The sequence below is a fragment of the Orbicella faveolata genome, unplaced genomic scaffold (assembly GCF_042242905.1).
Source record: "Orbicella faveolata isolate gen_17 unplaced genomic scaffold, um_ofav_v1 contig_2, whole genome shotgun sequence".
NCBI classification, from domain to species: Eukaryota; Metazoa; Cnidaria; class Anthozoa; order Scleractinia; family Merulinidae; genus Orbicella; species Orbicella faveolata.
Genome location: NW_028301547.1, coordinates 21244006 through 21251229, shown reverse-complemented (window position 1 = coordinate 21251229; position 7224 = coordinate 21244006). Strand labels below are relative to the sequence as shown.

At 39.5% G+C, this 7224-nt stretch overlaps 1 pseudogene across 1 annotated transcript; it reads left to right on the top strand.

Annotated features, from left to right (window-relative positions):
- Window positions 1-95: 95 nt before the first annotated feature.
- On the top strand, window positions 96-7176 carry LOC149112391 (acid-sensing ion channel 2-like; annotated as a pseudogene). Its single transcript, XR_016207425.1, has 6 exons — window positions 96-1231; window positions 1878-2025; window positions 3081-3140; window positions 3952-4102; window positions 5139-5230; window positions 6096-7176. The product of XR_016207425.1 is annotated as an acid-sensing ion channel 2-like (transcript).
- Window positions 7177-7224: the final 48 nt, after the last annotated feature.

Sequence of the window (7224 nt, the reverse complement as noted above, 5' to 3'; positions counted from 1 at the left end):
GCATGATCAGTTGTCCAATCCCAAAATGTGCAGTTTGCCTAGAACCTTTCTTTCTTCACAATGTGGACAATGGCGGTGCAATTTTGCAGCTGAAAGCAATCAAATAGATTGATTTTCACCCTTAACTGTGTTACAACCTAAATTATTTACGATTTTCGACGGGCCTTCTTTATTAAAACTGGAACGTGGCAAAAAAATATTGATGGTTTGTGTATTAATTCAAGCCCTTTCTTAGTTCAACGTAATTATTGAAAACTCGAAAGGCAGTAACCATTTCTTACAAGGTTCGACTGCAAATCTCTGACAGGATACTGTAGCTTGGCTTGGCTTGAACTCAAAGTTGAAAAATTTACTTGTGCATCTACATACTGAAGAACATGGCTACGAAATGGCGTGCATTTGTGGTCAACACAACTGTTCACGGTCTTCGCTATGTATACGAAAGCCCATCAAGAGTATTTCGCGTTCTGTGGTTACTTCTGTTGTTAACAGCCATCGTATTTCACGTTTTCTTTACCCTACAGAGTTTTTTGAAATACCATTCCAATCCAATCAGCACCGAATTTACAGAAGTTATTCCTGCGAATGGAGAGCTCGTATTTCCCGCCGTAACCATTTGTAACTTGAACCGATTCGTCAAGCGTAAAATCGACATGCCCGAATCTGAGGGGGACTTTTCCAAACTGGGTTTAAACCTTTCCGCTTGTGAAGCGATAAAGAAGGTCAACAAGGATATGACTTGCGGACAGGGATTGCTGTGCGCGTTTGAATTGTTTGGTTCATTTGTCGCAGAGAACTGCAACGACACCATCAAAAGTCGCATTATCAGTGTTCTGAACAATACAAAGGAGCCAAGTTTTAATCCCAAGTTTTAAAGGAGTTTTTATCAGCCTATGGGCACGACTTTAGAGACATGTTACTACACTACTGTCGCTTCGCAGTGGTTGAAACTTGCTCATCAGCCGATTTTTATCCTTTGCTTGTCCAAAAAGGTCGATGTTTTACTTTCAATTCAGGGAGAAACGGGACAAGAATCCGACGAACAAGACGAACGGGATCTTCAGGAGGCCTTGGTGTTTTTCTAGATACACAAGTGCATGAAAACACCATCGGTGAATTTTCTCATGGGCTAAGAGTGATAGTGCATGAACAAGGAACACTCGTAAATTTTGAGAGAGGATTCAACGTGTTTCCTGGATCGCACACTTTGGTTCGGGTTACAACAACGAAAGTAAGTCTGATACGAAAACATTACTGAGTTGTATAGGCACTCTGGTGGGGTCTTGAACAATACTCTTTCAGGCTTTCCACTCAGATATGTAAATTTTAGACGCCTTCGAAATTCCGGAACTTTTGAAAAGGAGGCACATGGTACGGAAATTTGCTTAGGAAATTTCCGGAAAATCCAAAAATTATTTTATATCCCCAAAAAAACGATGGTTAACCAGCGGGTTAGGTGTGATACCGTCGAGTGTGCAAAGGCGATCCTGTACTATAATTGGTTGTATTTTCTATGGCATGGGATAATAGGGATATTTTAACAGTTCTTTTTCAGTATGCATGTTTGCAATCTGTAAGTGACCAACCGGTTTGCGACTTAAAAACCTCAAAATTTTTCAATGAACTGATGAGCGTTGTAAACAGCTGCAAGTTTCAAACAGCCATTCAATTCCCGCGCGTTTTAGACTAAAGTGTGAACAACACTAAATATTAAATATGTAGAGAGAAAAATTTTAATCGTTATTTAAAAGAAATCCAGTCAGAATTCTACTAAAACAATTGGATTTTTTGCTCTCGATTTCTATGTGGTGCATGGTAGTTGATGAGGCCGTAATCAGCTGAGTCTTGTTAAGATATTCTCTTCTGCTCATCTGTAGCGCGAGCGTCTTCCACACCCATACAAAGCCAATTGTACAAAGAAGACACTTCCTCAGATTCCACGTTACAGTAGAGACGGTTGTTTTACGCAGTGCCTAGCAAACAAGACCTTAGCAATGTGCGGCTGTAGAATGACTGGAATACCAGGTAAGTGAAAAGGCCTAAGTGGTTATTTACCGTATTACTGTAATCCTCCGTAGGAAAAAAGATGGCGACTAGTACATTTACCCATAGTTCTTAGCGTTCGAAAACCTTAACAACGTTCATGAAAACGTACAGAAAAGTTATAAAATCTTCAAACCTAGGCTACACAATGTCCTTAGTACAAGGACAAATATTCTAAGAATTTGGCTTTCTTCGTGCCTTAGAGGCTGTATTAGGTTCGCAAGGTATTGTGGTAAAATGTACAGCCGCCATCTTTTTTTCCTACGGTGGATTGCATTTGGTTGGTGGAAATGCGACCGGGGAACTCCCAACCAGAATTCCGGGCTCTCTATGATACTCAGAGCTGGCCTGGATTTGAGGTACAATATACACACATCTATTTACTAACTTGAAGTCAATTTACAGGTGAATTAACTGCCGTGTATTTCGAGTTTAAGAAATTCCTTACATGCTTGTCAGCCACCTATCAGAAAATTGTTTTTAAGTGTCTCAAAATTTGTGAATAAGTGAAAGAACGAAACAAAGAATGAAAAATAAACGGAAAGGACGAAATCTCGAGCTGATGAGCTAAAGGCGTGAATTACGTTCCTCGACCACACCCAACGGCTCAATGTAAGATAAATGGTAAGGTCAATTTGGGTTGTATGTTTGCTTGCTGGGAGTTTTGTCCTCGAACCTGCTGGGAAAAGGGAATCTCCTAGAAAAGGGAAAAGATATAAATTCGCCAGCAGTTAGAGAATTGTTTGATTTTGGAAATACTTATTTGTTCCATTGGTTACCTTGTGGCAAACTGACTCGTTGTGAGTCCTCGACAGCACTAATGGAAAGAAACTCACTTTTTTGCGTTGTTTTGTTCTCAAGTTCCGCCGGGGTATAACTTGAAGTAACACTGTAGAAGTTTTGATTATGCTAACGACCTCACATTTTTTTTTAAGGCCAATAAGAATCTCTTCACTATTTTCCTGACTTTATATCGTCGATCACGCTTCACAATAATGGGTCATATTTCTACTCATTCATGTTTTGCATTGTTGCAGTGCCCTCGAACTTGCCAGTGTGTACTTTTCAACACAAGTTCTGTGAGGAACAAAGTATTGGTACGTATTAACGCCATAGCATATACAGTGAAACCTGTATTAAGCGGACCCCATATTAAGCGGACACCCTGCTTGAGTCCATAAATTTTCTTTGCACATTTACTGTAAAATAAACCTGCAATCAGCGGACACCTCTGTTAAGCGGACGCGGACACCAATATTAAGCCATTTTATTGCACAAAATCTACAATAAGCGGACACTTCAAGGGTATTTTACTTCTTAAGGTTCAGCTGAGACTCCTTCAGCATTGTTCAGCGATGTCGTACGTTTTAAAGCTAAGTGATTATTCCAGATTGATGCATTGACTGACTGGACATTGTGCCATTAGCAGTCTTTGATCTCACACTGTGTTACACTGTGTTGCAAAAGAGTTAATAATGAACTTATTGCACATTATATTAGAACCTACTTAGAGCGGACACCCTGTATTAAGCGGACACTAAATGAGGGTCCAAAAGGTGCCCGCTTAATACAGGTTTCACCGTACTCAGGATATCTCTTCGTTAATATGGAAAGAGCAGATGCCTATCGACCCAGTTCGGCAACGGTCTTTTAAGCTTACAATAATAAATCTACTCATGATTACATTACCATAAAATGACATAAAATGTGAAAAATATTTGAATAATAGTTTCTTTTTTCAAACGCAAATACATAATAACCGGTTGTTGTTGCGTTTTTAAATATCCCCAACGTAGTGTGGACGGAAAACACTTGATACGTTTTCAGAGTGAAACCTTCGTTTTCAAATTCCTCCGACGTAGTGTGGGCGGGGCCTCAGTGTGGCTGATGTGTCCTTTTCCGTTTCAGCATCCTACAACTCTAATGATTGCTCCTGTGAGTTGCCATGCGCAGAATTAGATTATACAACACACGTGTCGTACGCACAGTTCCCGGATGATGGCATAACTAAGGTCTTAAAACACCTTCATGATTATAACGAAACATCGCGATATCAGAGGTAAACATGTCTAAAGTAATTGTTTATAGCAAACCTAAATATTTCTTGACCAAGTTACAGAAATAACAAATTTAACGTCAGTCAAGTGTAATACATTCTCGTCCCCAGAGGCCGCGCTCCTTTTGGTCAGCACCAAGAATCGCGACCTCCGGAAAGGTTCAACACCGGAAGTCCGCGGTTCACACGGACTTCCCGTCACCCTGCGCATGCTCAGAGTCAAGCCTGACAAATCTAATTGGCTTAGAGTACGAAGCGAATTTTCTGCGCATGCTCAGAAAATTGGACCCGGCCAGAGGTCGCGATTCTTGATGCTGACCAGAAAGAGCGCGGCCTCTCGGGACGAGTAGTATGACTTCTTAATGAAGAGGGGTCAAGATTGTCACTTCATTGACAAAGGAACTCAGACGAGTTCTGGAATACCTGTTAGTTGTTTGTTTGTTGTTTGTTGTTTGACTTTACGAAAGGGAATTTAGGACTCTTGGTTTATTTAAATACAGCATTTTCATTTGCATCCGCTTTCAGTGTGGCGACATCTTTCGACATGTTATGTAACCTGGCCTACATCAAAAATGTAAACACACTTTGCGGTCGAACTCGACGTCTAGTCATGAAAGATGAATTTATTTGACATCAAACTAAGGTTAGGAGTATCAAGAAGTCATTGAATGAGAGATAAATCGATTGGTTTGAAAGTTTACATCTTTCGAATACCAAACGTGGTAGCGTCCTAATTCTACCGGAAGTCACTACCGAAAGCCGATCGACTACACGCAAATCATCCCGTAAATCTGGAAATATGCAGAGTCCACAATCTTCTTCAGCCATTTTAGGTCAGTAATTATCATTCATTTGTCATTTCTTCGGCCAATAACCTAAAAGATTGCCAGTTTCACAGTTAAACGGTCTTTCAGCCGTTTAAATAGCGTGTCGAAAGACGGCATTTATGTCGAAAGACGGTCGAAAGATGAGAGCGGGTGTAATTAAAATTAGATCAATGAAAAACAAAATTAAAGTCTTTTTTAACTCTGATTTTCAGGGGTAATTTGGCATTCCTTCAAGTTGGCCTTAAATACCACGGATACTCACTTATAACAGAAACGCCGAATTACAAGATGGAGAGTTTGTTAGGTTGGGAAATTTAAACATAACCTTATACATTTGTAAAATCAAAGCGAATTGTACTATAGATTTCTATTACCGGAGAACAGGCAAAAAACTATTTTCGCATTATCGCACTTGTCTTACGAAGAGTTCCTAATAATATTGGCCAGTTTATGACACTTAGTCTATTTGTCATAGTACCAAGTCGCAATCAGTTTGGTCTTAGTTTACAATTCTGGGTTTTCACTTGTCATGTGATCAAAACTAGAAATCGAAACCATTCGATAAATAAATTCAAGAATCTGGGATATGGTAGATGATTGCTATATAAACAACCTCGCCAAGAATCAGGTTTCTGCTGTTTTTCATTCGCCTGTTATTCGAGACGCCATGTTTGTGCCCATTCGGAGGGCACAAACATGGCAGCCGTAAAATAACAAAAAACATCTGTCGTTGAGTTTTACTATTGAAACGAAAATTTTTACTCTAGAGCTCCGATACATTGAAATAAATGCTTCTTCTCGTGCGAGCACCGTTTATTTAGCAAAAACTAAAGCGATAACTCATCTTTTGACCTACGCGACAGTCTTTTCAGGCCGCCATTTTCATGTCACGCAACGCAAAAGCTTGGAGTGCTCTAATACAAAAAGAAGAACTCTGTCGAGCTAAAACATTGTCAAACGTCACGTTCCTACAGGGTCTTTTATCAGAGGGAAAGATAATCCCTAATTTTGGAATATGACTACGTCACATGAAAACCAAGAATAGAACCCCTGTTACAGTAATTCGCAGAAACGAAACGGGACTACAACATTGTCCGCAAGTCTCAGACTTTCACTCTTTTTGCTTTGTTTTTGTTTATGTTATTTTTTTTGTTTATGTTGTTATGCAGGTGATATCGGTGGCAACATGGGTCTGTTTTTGGGCTGCAGTCTGTTGACTTTGTTCGAGTTTGCTGATTTGTTTTGGAACCTTTTAAGATCCCCGAAGAGCAAAGATGAAAACGGTGTGGAGGACCAGAAAAACCCAGGACAGAATGAAGCAAGAATCCCCTAAATGTTACTAAGCTGCTGTCTCAACCAGCAGGAGCTGAAAGATAAGAGACAGCTGTAATCTAAAACCCAGATCACCCGCGGTCAAGCGGAAGGAACATTTTTCAGTGTCAAGCGCGAGAGATATCGCGGCTGTATTCGTAAACTCGTAGAATACCCGCTAAATTCGAATGCGGTACGAGATGTAGTGGAGAGAAGACACTTGAAGAGTCTTTCACCGCTCAAAATGCTTGGGAATAACTACTTCGATCGGGAGAGCATAAAGGAATAAGAAATACAGTGATTTAAGAAATAAAGCTCGACCAAAACATATCAAACATCTGTACGACACACCAAATATGCCTTTTTTGATCTGTTATCTCATAGTGTTTCTAATGTGGGAACATGACTGCACCCGAAAAAGTGGATGGTAGGGTATAATATATTTTATCAAGCTCGAGACAAATTGAGGAATGTACAATTACGAATAGCGCTACCTTTTTTGAAGCTAACATACATAGCATACTGATAAGAGGAAAAAAGGAAAGGGTCGCTATTATTTGGTAGGTGAAAGCGATTTGTAGAGTTTTAATTAATCAATATATGTGCGAAAGGCGAAACCAAAACAAACAAATTTCACAACTGTCAAATTACTGGAAATTGTTTCTGATATTCAAATAGAAATCGGTAAAACCTTCAGGGCAAAATGACAGTCTGTAAGTGGGTGCATGATTTAAAAAATAACGTCTATTGTCGTTAGCAAAGTGCAGCTGAAACAAAATATTGAATTAATTTAGAACCTTCTTAAATTGAAAAAGAGAAAAAGCTGATAACGATGTTTTATTTAGATTGTCGGGGGTCATTGTACTGCTAGTTTCGCTAAATGTCGCAATTTTCTACGCTCAAGAATCTAGCTGGGATTAAAAGAAGTAATCATTCTGATTTTAAGTGTCAATTCATTATTTTGATAAAAGGGTGTCACCGGCCATG